This window comes from Culex pipiens, chromosome 2, assembly GCF_016801865.2.
Source record: "Culex pipiens pallens isolate TS chromosome 2, TS_CPP_V2, whole genome shotgun sequence".
NCBI classification, from domain to species: domain Eukaryota; kingdom Metazoa; phylum Arthropoda; class Insecta; order Diptera; family Culicidae; genus Culex; species Culex pipiens.
Window position 1 is genome coordinate 47,472,321 of NC_068938.1, and position 12,014 is coordinate 47,484,334.

The window sequence follows — 12,014 nt, forward strand, 5'->3', positions numbered from 1 at the left end:
TTGGATAAATCCTAATGAAATCACAATTGTTGAAATAAAAAAAATCAAAATCATAATTTCTTGCCGCTGCATCAATAATTATTTTGTCGTTTCTGGTTTGCACCGGAAGCAAAGCAAGATCGCTCCAGCAGCTGGACACCGAGTTGCGGCTGAGGACAAAAGCAAAGGCCAGCAGAGCCAACCAAGATCCCTACACAATCCCCCTTCCCTTCCCACGCCTTGTCTTTAACATCAATCCCTTCCCTACTAACCCCGAGTAGGCCGCGGGTAATCGGCTCCCCTCCCACTAACATTTACACACAAGATCCTCTGTAATTATTAAGTCAAATGTAATTACAAAAGCCGACTCGGTCCTAACCAGGTCCCAGTACCGAAAAGGACCTAATAAAAATATTTTTTTTTTGACGATTTTCGATCACCGTTATTTTTTGTGATTATGGGTTTTGATTGATATTTTTCGGTGATTAATAAATGCTGCGTTTAATTTGTTTACGTTTCGGCCTACTCGTTTTTTCGGCCATCCTCAGAACTGTCCAGAGAGAATCCACAGCGATGTCCAACGTCTACACTGGGGTTGTAAACAAACTGCGGAACTTACAGTTTGCAGCCCACACTAACACAAGTGTAGCGTCGCCGATCGAGGGGGGTGTGGGGTTAAATCAGACGTAGGTAAAGAACGTACACGTCAGAAGAGTTCGACTAGTGGTAGGGAACAGTCGTAGATTTGTGTAAGTGGTCTTTTGTGTTAAATTTTGACGAAGATTGTAATGTTTATGTGTTTTTTGTAATAAAAATTTTACAGTTCTGAGGATGGCCGAAAAAAACGAGTAGGCCGAAACGTAAACAAATTAAACGCAGCTTTTATTAATCACCGAAAAATATCAATCAAAACCCGTAATCACAAAAATAATTTTATGAAAAAAAATCAATAATTATTTTAATTGATTTTAAATTTTATGTTCATTGTTCAGGTCATAAACCTCATTTTCATATTTTGATTGAACAAAAGATATTAAAAATGCAAATAAATGAACAAATAAAACTAAATTTCCTCGTATGTCTTTGATTGGTAACGCCTGATGCTCATACAATAAGGAATACGCCTAGTAGGTATGCAATTGAACGCCACCTTAATCTATCTTCAACAGTGTTGCCGATCATTCCAAAAATATTTTTAAAAAACAGTTTAGAAATCTCCTTATGGTAAACATCATCAATAAATTAAGTTTTCAGTTTCCATAGCATTTTGTATTTTTTTTAGAGATTTTAAATTTTATTTCAATGAAACTTTGTCCTTCAATTTCGTACGTCCAAAGTAGCCATTTTACACTAATATTTTTTTCCACACAAGTCTAAATATAATATTGCAGGCTAGTCAATCAAAATAAGTTGGAAATGGTCTACATTCAAAAAAAAAAAAGAGTATTCATAAAAAATCTGATTATTTTATTTCCATTTTTAAGAGAAATAGAAACAATAGATTTGAGTATTTGCATACGTATTTGTAAATTTTCCAAATTTGTGTTCTGAGAATTAAAAAAGCAAACAAAAGGGTGAACACGTTTTCATCCAAAAACTTAAATTAATTGAATTAAAAATTTAAAATAAAAAATTACTTCACATACATTAATTTATAAAGTAAAACGTTTTCGAGTTATATGCATTTTCCGAATAAACTTTTTAAATATTATCATTTTGAAAATACTCAATGAACGAAGGACCGAAAAAGACCTGATAAAAAAAAGTTTATGTAAAAAACACCCCTGCAAAAAATATTTTTGAAGAGCTGAGAAAAAATGCTACAATAGCAAATATCCTGCTAATCTAAAAGAACTCTACCAGAATCCTGCTAAAACGCTGTTATTGGGGGTTGCTGAGTAAGATAAAGTCTTTTAAAATTTAAATTTTGCAAAAAAAGTTTGTTCTCAGAATCTCGTGGTAAGCCCTCTTGTTTCAACTGACGATAAATAACTCTGAAACTATAAGCTCGACGCTTAATGTTATAAAATGACACTTTTGTGAAATGTATTGCTCTATTTAATGCAATTATAATCAACATTTTTAAATTATGCTTCCTAACATTTCAAAATGGGCTAAGTAACATTTATTTTGCATGTTTTCAAAGTTTAAAAAAAATTAATGTCGTATATGCAAAAAAAATATATATAAATTAGATGCAAAAATAATAATTTGTACAGAAATTTTGTTCTCACACGTTTGTTAAATATTTCCATGTTTTTTTTTGTAAACCAGCTGTCAATTTTATGAAGACTTGTTGCAAAATGACTGCAGAATTCGTTATTTTCAGAGAGATCATCTCAATTTTTTATAGGAGTTTTCGGGATCTACTGGAAATGCTTCGTTAAAAAATACAATTTAGCAATATCTTCTAATAATTTTAGAATTTTGAGGGTTCAGCCAGTAAATTTTTGATTGATTTATTTCGAGATAAACATTTTATTTTTGACTTCTTGATATAAATTTCGTCCAGATAATATTTGAATAATGTATAATAATATTTGATTCAACAAGTGACTCAACAAGAAAGCGAGAGTGAAACTCTCTCGAGTGTCTCAAAACAGAGGAAAGCAAAAGTTGCTCACTTACACGAAACTGCCCGGCTTAAATTTGCATCGATGACACTTCTGGCTGTGTCCTCCAAAAGGTATTCCCATTATCAGTCCTCACGCAAAACTTTCGAGCCCGGCGTCCGGCCAAAAAAAAAACAAAACTTAACACAATAACACTTTAGCTCGCCACTTGTCCAGCCAACAATACCTTCAATTACTTTCGCGCTATCACCATATGACCATCAAGATGGAAACAGTTTCGAAATGACAAATGTTATTTTGAGGGGTACCTATTTTGGGCCTATTTGGCATCAATTTTCACTGGTCTGATAGTTTGATCTAGTTTTGGGTTGGAAAAATAAAATGTTTTTTTATTTAAACATTCGAGTCCAAAGCAAAAAAAAACAAATATAACAAACATTTTCACTTTCGATTTGGTGCACGTCGTCCTAGACGTCGTCGAAGTTTTTTATTTTATCTGTACTTTTTTAAGTCCGATATCAGTGCTGTTAGCGGCAGGCTCTGTGAGGCTCTCGTGTTTGCTCAAGTTCATTTCTCCGAATATTTGCATTTCCAGCACGAAATTTTCACACACAAGTCGCTGCTGCGACTTTGGCTCGGCAGAGTAGGATTTGAAGCAGTTCTCTGTGAAGTTGAATTGATCTATTTGCACTTGTTGATGTCAAATCATGATTTTCACTCCAATTGGATTTTATCAATCAATCATTCAAAGAATTTGAAAAACAACTTGAAATAAATAAAATTTAACTTAAACAAATAAGTAACCTGAATTCATGTTTCCAAAGAACTTACAAGTCTTACCGTTCAAATGAAATGGATGATGTCGAAAAAAAAAAAGTAGCTCGATGAAGAGCAGTAAAAGCATCATAATATTAGCATACGACCAAGTGCACACACTTGTTGAGTTGGCGCGAGAGCCCATTAGTGGGTCTGTGGGGGAAATTGATTGTACCGACTATAAGAGGGAAACTCATCCTCTCGACAGTGGAGCAATGCCCCCTCTCAGGAGCTTGAGCGAGTTCTTTTTCAACAAACTGCATCAAAGTGAGAAACTTTTACAAAGTTGGTTCGCCCAACAAAAAAAAGTCACTCGTACGTGATGAGTTCATAAATTGTGAAGATGAAGTACCTTTCCTATTAGTGCGTGGATAAGCTCACAAAAAATGACTTCATCAGCAATTCATTTCACCCCAGCATTGATAGTGATGATGTGCATGGAGAAGGTGTTTTGCACCACCCCTTAAACTCTTATGCAAAGTAATTTCATTCAAGAAGCAAACAATAGGTAAAGCCTTCAAGGCCAATGTTGCAGCACAGCTTTTTTCACTGTTTTCAATTAACTGTGAACAATTTTGCCGTGAAAACTGTTTGACACGATTTTTCCTGGCAGCGTTTTTGCGCGAGGAAAAAGCTGGAGAAATTTTGCAGCAATTGTTGTGAAGGCCGCTGCTGTTGTTGCACAAATTGTTGCAAATCAGTGGAGCCCAGCGGAAAATCTGCAGTCGATCACGCGCCCATTCAAATGCTGGAAAAAAGGAAATGTAAAACCAATGAAACGGCTTGTTATCACTTTTCTTTGATCAGCCATGGGTTTACTGAGCCTTTATTCCAAAAACTCAAACAGCTAAATACGTTTTTTATACGATTTTGTATTGGGAAAGTCACTCTTTCAGTATGGTCAATATTTGAACATGTTAGCCATTTATGCAATTGCATCCAAAGCGTAAAGGCCAACTTTTTGCTATAAATTTGGTGTATAAACATTGAAGTTTTGAGCTATCTGCATTTCTGCAGAATACCTGCGGTAAAATGTCAATAACTAAAAAGGGACTTTCCCCATACAAAATCGTATCGAACATCTATCAGGCTTAGACTGCTCGAGTTTTTGACCAATAGAACTCACATTCGGAATTAAGGCTCAGAACACCCATACAATTTTGTCCTAAAATGAAAGACAAAAGGCCGAATTTGTACCACAGTGTTGTGGATGGTTTTCGAAATATTTGTTTTTTTCGGTGCGATTTCCTTCACACACAAAATTTATTATAACAAGCAATTCACCCAAAACGAGCAATTTTATTGAAATTTAATTTATGTAATTTTTTATTTGGATAAAATTTTGTGTGTGCTTTTTCTCTGACCAAAAAAGTCAATTTGCATCATTATTTCGTCCATACAAGTTTTCTGATCGATTTGGTGAGTACGGCAAAGTTATAGTAATCCTAGTAAAAATAGGTACACTATTTAAAAAAATACCGATTCTCATATCCTCACACATAAATATGAAAGGGCAAAATAACAATTTTTGAAAAATCTCATTTTAGGATATTCCAAAAAATGCTATCTTTTGAGCTATGGTTCTTAGTATGTAGTATATTTTCCCTAACTGAAGCCTTACAAACTTAAAATATGCTCTGATTTTAAATAAATTGCTTATGCATTCTTGCTTTCAGGTAGATATGAATAAAAAGGTCATCACTACGGTGCCCAGAAAAAAATGACCACCTGCTCCACGAGCGGAAAACGGTTTATTGGGTTATTTTAAGCACCTGTGCAAATTTTGAGGTAAATTGATTGCGATTGACCAATTGATACCCGAGCCTAAAGTTGGCGTAAAAAATATTTTTCATACAAAAATGACTTTTTTAATTCGCTAATAACTGTTCAGGATCGAGTTTTACATCTTTGGTAAAATCTACAAAGTTGTAGAGCATTAAATTGCCAATGAGAATCTCACTTTTGGAAATATTTGGATGGAAGTAGCGCACCCTGCTGACGAAACCGTAAGAAATTTTGGTTTTCCATGCATTTTTTCGCTTTTTCCCATACAAACTTCACCTTCGAGTATGAAATGATCATGTAAAAAAATTGACACTAAAAAGATTTTTTAAATATAAAAAAAATATATCAGACCTATTCACATAAAATTTTATTTAAAAAAATCTCATTGCAAAAAAATAAAAAAAAATTAAAAAATTGAAAATACATGCCACAGTTTCAACAATTTAATGAAAAAAGTGTTTTAAAATGCATTACACATCTGTCCAGTTGTTTTGCAATAATAAGTTTCCAAAATTAAAAGCATTGACCAATTTTTTTTTGTTTTTCGAAAAAAAAAAGTTTTTGCGGTGCTGTACATTGGAATATCAAAATTCAAAATATTTTTAAGTGAGCACAAACATGCTAAATATGATTATTAAGGCTAGTGGTTTTTCGCGATTTCACGGAAGCCGCGTAATCCGTGAAATTCGCCTCTGGCCGTGAAATTTGGGAAATACCGTGAAATGCCGCGAAATTTGAAATATTCAATTGATAAATCGATACTCAGTGCATTTAAGCTTTATTTTTCGATTCAATCATTTTAAAAGATTTTAAAGTAGCATTTTAAAACGCAGTTTACACAAAAACCCGATTTAATATCACCAGAGGTGAAATAGAGCCTTTCTTACAAAATGATGAAACTCCGAGAAAAATATTGGTGCAATTATTTTTTAAAAAACATAATGATACCATCCAGTGAGAATTTAATCTAAAGCTTCGAATCTATTAAGGCTAAACCTCAAATGCCATTTTTTTTAATTTCAGAAGTACATTATTTGTCGCAAGACATTTAAATTTAATTGAGAAAAACATATTGGATTGACATTATTAGAAAAAAAATAAAGGGTACTCAGTCTATAATGTTAGTCTATGATTAACTTAAAAAATATGTATCGCTATTGCACTTTGTCGATCAATTATGAGAAGCCAGAAAGAACACTTTCACGCGCAGCGTAAAACGCGCAAGCGTAAAAGCGCTGGCGTTGAAGCTTCGACTTGACGACTTGTCGAGCTTTCGAGCGAGAACGAGCCGGGACTTCGAATTTGATGTTCAGTATATGATTTTGTATAAATTCAAAAATTTAATAGGAAAAAATAGGGTACAAATAAGACGAAAAACACTAAAATCGCTATATCTCTGGAAATACATTTTGGAAAAGCTTCAAATTTTGGGCCCAAACAGTTTATAGCGCATGTTTTCGAATGGTTTTTTGTTTGAAACTGAATTCTTTAAATTTGATAGTGTTATCTGTAAAATAGTCCAAAAAATACCTCTAAAAATGGCTTTGACCACATTTACTGGTCGAAAATTGTGAATCGAAAAATAAAATGTTCGTCTCCGACCCCACGGCTACAGATCTGACTTATAAGAATTGTGGGTTTTACGAGCGGTTTTCCAGTGATGGAAGACACAAATTTTTAAGAGCGGATACAGACATCGGCCATGTATTTCAGAAAAAAAGCTCTCAAAAATCAGACTTTGAGTTCCGGGTTTCGGGCCAAAATTCAATCGAAAGAGCGCATCTAAACCTTCAATTTAGTAACAGGATTTTTTCCTGGGACGAATCCTCGCCGTGCACGAATTATTTTAGATTTCTGAAAAAAGCGTTTTTCCAAAAGCAAACCTTAAACCTTTCTTTTGTAAGAAAGGCAAAAATCATATCAGATCTACAATTAGTTTTTGAAGGTATTGTTCATTACAATATTTAACAAAATGCAGATAGTTTCTCTATTCCACAAAATTCCAAAAACATTTTGAAAGAACATTATTCAACAGTTCTTTGAAATTAAACGCAAAAAATAGCTTTCTTATTTTTATATTTTTGTAAAATTTATTTTAATTAATCAACGATATTGAACAACGATGAACATATTGCATTTAAATATTTTGAATATAAATTATGTGTTCTAATTCAACATAATAATACATATTGAAATCATATTTGTTAATCATTTTGCAATGTATTATATTTTTCCTGCATTATCAACGAATGTACAAACTGCTTTTAATGAAGTTTTGCTTGAACAGTTGAATCATAAATTCTTGAATTTTTTTATTAGGTCCTATAAACAAATGTTAAGATGGAGTGTATCTCTTTCACACCTTTGTTTGTAAGACCTTATACAAAAAATCTAGATTTCAACTGACGGAAATTCTTCAAAATTTTCCAAGATTAATCCAATAATCCTTTTTCCAATAAATAAATTTTGACAGGGGGTTTTATTTTGTATCTAAAACTACTGCCAACTTTTTAGACACTTTTCTGTTAATAATTTTGCTAAAAGTATACATTTTAACGTTTATTTTGAGCAAGTTTGAGAGTACCGTGAAATTTTCGTGAAATTTCAATGTTTTGTAATTGGCATAGCGCGTAATTTCGATTTTTTTTTTGCCGTGAAAAATCACTAACCGTAATGCTTATCAATGCAGAAAAATGCATTTCAGATAGTTTTCAGTTGATAAGACTTCTATTTCCTTTGAAATTTTAAAGTTTTTTTGAATTTTTTTTTGCCCCCTAATTTTTCGGACCAATTTTGAAGGGGTGGGCGACATAAACTTTGAAAAATATTCACAACGGCCTAAGGCCATTGCAAATATTTTTTGATTTTTTTTTCTACTCGAACCAAAGTCGTGGGGGGAGGGGGCAAAAAATATAAAATTTAATTACAATTTTACAAATTACAAGCCAAGGTTTCAACATTTTTCATTTCATTTTTATTAGTTGAATAATTCAGTATACAATATAGTTAACATTAATTACATTATGTAGTGTTATGTGGCAACTTTCAGCTACGGGTTGGTTCATTTATCAGTCGATACAATAAGCCTAAGGGTTGGATTTAACAAGTAGTGCAGAAAAAAATCACAAAAAACTGCAGGTTTCAACATTTGGACGAAAAAGGTGTTTTAAAATGCATTTTACACGCGTTCAGTTGTTTTCCAATCATCAGTTTTAAAAATATCGATGTATTTCCGGAAAATAATATTTTCGCGAAAAAAAAGACTTTCTGGGGGACTGTGATTTGTATTTCATATAAATTCAAAATGTTTTTAAAGTAGTTCAAACATGCTAAATATGACTATAAACGCAGGAAAATGCATTTAAAGTGGTTTCAGTTGATTAAACTTCCATTTTCGTTAAAATTTGGAAGCTTTCCGAAATAAATTGCAGACACTAGAAGCTTTAGTAACAAAAAATATATCTAAGCAGCACTCAGCTTATTGATCACACTTTACTTAGGCTTCATCCATAAAGTACGTCACGCTAAAATCAGCCAAAATTTACCCCCCCCTCCCCCCCTTTGTCACGCTTTTCCTATACTTATAACATGCAATGTCACACTTGCTCAGACCCCCTCTCCCCCCTAGAGTGTGACATACTTTATGGATGACGCCTTGTCCAATCTTCTAGAAAAAATATTTTATTTGATATTGTTTGAAACGAGCATAAAATTTCACGATTAGATTTTTTATTTATTTATTTTTTTGTATGTTAACTAATTTCATGCATCAAATGCTAATGCCTCGCACCTTAATCAACCGATCCGACAAGTCTCATGGCATTATCATCCCCAGAGGCGACGAAAGTAATCGTTAAATTAATTCAAGTTAAACAACAGTCATTAGCGGGTAATGTTTTCGCAGTGGCGAATTTCACAAAGCAAGGGATGTCACCTAGGTTGGCAAGGAAGCAGCACATTATACCTTAATCGACGGTCACATTAGGCGGGAAGAAAGTACCGTATCTGGGGGAGATTTTGAAATTTTTATAATATGGGTATTTGCACTTTAGGTGTACAAAGTTATGCAACATCACGCTGATTTCAAGCATAGCTTGCAAATCTGATGACACCTCAGCTATTGTATAGATGAAAGAGAAAGTGATTCCAGATTCGTTGACGGTCGGTGGTGGTAGCCAGTGCAGCCCCGAAAGAAATCATTAACAAAATTGCAAACGTGACCAGGCGGAAAAGCTGCCCCTGGAGATCTTTAAAGTTTTAAAGTCGTGACTCACTTCCGGAATACATTATCCGAGGAGATAATTTGAGCGCCACCGAGGTTCAGCTGCACGTTATCAACACAACATTAAAATTGGCAATCAGCGCCATTTTTAACGACCTGCGCCGTTAAAATCGACAAATCTCATTAGCACTTTAATTTATGTTTATCGCACGTGGTTATCGGAATGCATATATTGAGACGGCCCGAGAGCAGTTCATTAACCAATTGCATAAACAAGAAAATTTAATTCCATTATCCAAGAGAACACCCGGCCATAAAAACAAAATCCGAAAAGTGCATGACCTGCCTTCCAAAAGCTTGCAATATGCAAAGAAGCGCTTACATCATCCCCATTCCAAAAGCTCGAAAAAGGTGAGCGAAAACCGTAACATCTCATATGTGAACAACATCATTATCGGTCGGTGGTTGTTGGGGTGCCGTCGTCGTCAAACGAGACCAAAATTCAAATTTTCCACACTTGGGGAGGGAGGAAAAACGCCGGTGGAAGTGGCGGTTTTTTAGGGGTGGTACCATTATCATTATCGTTGCTGTGCGATAGAGTTTCCACGTTTAAATCTACCTGAAATTTATCAATGTGAATTATACTACAATATTCCTAACAATATTTTAACAAATTTGTTCAATTCTTCAAGCTTCGAAAAAGTTTCTTATGAAAAATTTCGTATTTGATTTAAAGTTTGATTATATTTGGCCATTCTATTGTTTATCGAAAATTTTCCCCAAACCTCCAACCTCAAACTTGAAAAAGCATAAACCTCTCACTCATCCACCGGGGTATCACCACACCGAGTAGACCAAAAACCATAAAATCCGTAGCAAAGCCAATAATGAGCCTCTGCTGCATGGGAAAAAGACGCATTAGAGGCTTATTCCGGGTCAATCGCTTCGAGCAGGGGTTGTTCACCTGCTCAATTTTTTGTTGAAGCTGTTTTAATTGATTGATTAGCTGTTTGGTCATACGTGTTTGCAATTACGAAGCCGGTAACGCGCATATCAGCTGTGGAACCGGAGTACAAATTTTGAGTGTCAAAATTGCATCTACTCGTTGTGATGTAATCAAAAATACTTCCTTCAAGTTACAACATAAAACAGCCGCGATTATTATTTTGTGAAATATTATAACCTTTGAGAACATTCTCAGTGAGAATAATTTAAAATGATTTCAACTGTTTTAGGATGCTTCATAAAAAAATATTTCTAAAAATAAAAATGTCATTGGATTTTTTTTTGTAAATATACAAAATACAAATTTTCAGATAAAAATATTTATGTAAACAATTATAATCGTAAATATATAAAAAAGTATAATAAGCAATTATTAAATTATCAAGACTTCCGGATAACCATTTACTATTTGATTGCCTTATTTGATCATAGTAAAAAATTGAGAATTAGAAACTATCTGCATAATAGCTTTTTCTAACTTTCAAAAAAACTGACTATTTTGAATAATGTTTGCACTGGAGCAATCCTCCCAAAACTCCGAAAATGGATTATATATGTTTTTTTATTTGAATCAAACTTTTTGGGGGCCTTTCCTATGACCAAAGCTTTCATTTTGTGCCATTGGTTCATCCATACAAGTCACCATACATTTTAAAATCTGTATTTTTTGAAGAAATTTTCTGAGCGATTTGGTGTCTTCGGCAAAGTTGTAGGTATTGATGAGGCCTGTTCGGAAAAAATAAGCACGTGGATAACACATTTTGCCAATCTTTTAATTTACTTTCTTTTCTCAAAATTAAATTTACAAAATAATTTTATTTTATTTTTTGTAATTTTTTACATCGTTTAAGCCATAGAGAAATACGACAAAAAAAATTGTCGCCGATTTATGATATTTTGAGAAAATGCGTTTTTTTGTGAACAATAGAAATCATTCACAAAACATTGTTTTGACTTCAGTCGAAATCGAATTTGCAATCGAAAAGTACTTTGCAGAAATATTGATACTGTGCACCGATTTCGAGATATGACGGATAGGAGAATTTGATTTTAACTATAAATTTGTGATGTTCCAGTTTTTTTTATTTTGGCCAGATTTTTTTTCAAGAAGTTCAAGAAATTTTGTAAATTGGTCCTCTGGTTGCTGAGATACAGCGGATAAAAAAAACAAACAGGGAATAAAATATGCATTTTTGGATACATTTTTTTAATTTGATTTCTCGCATCCAAATCAATGAATCTTGTTCAATTAAGTTTTACGTAAAAAATCGATTAAGTACCTAAATTAAAAGTTTGCTATTCACATAGAATGAGAAAACTAAAAAAAATTGTTGTCCAAATTATTAAATTTAAACAACACTCTTACGGAAATGTTTATAGTTCATCAATCTTCATTTGTTTCTCTTATACTTTTTTGCATGGTTTCTTAATAAAATTTCGGCATTAGAAAACTTACTCATATAATAGATATGGGTCATCTTCCACCAACTGACACAGCAGATGCCCCGACCCCTCCTTAATTTGCGTGAAACTTTATCCTAAAGTGCAATTTCGGTCTCTGATTCATTTTTTTTTTTGTTAAATCGTAATGAATCGAGATGGTAACAAGCAAACCTCTTGAGTTTATGCATCAA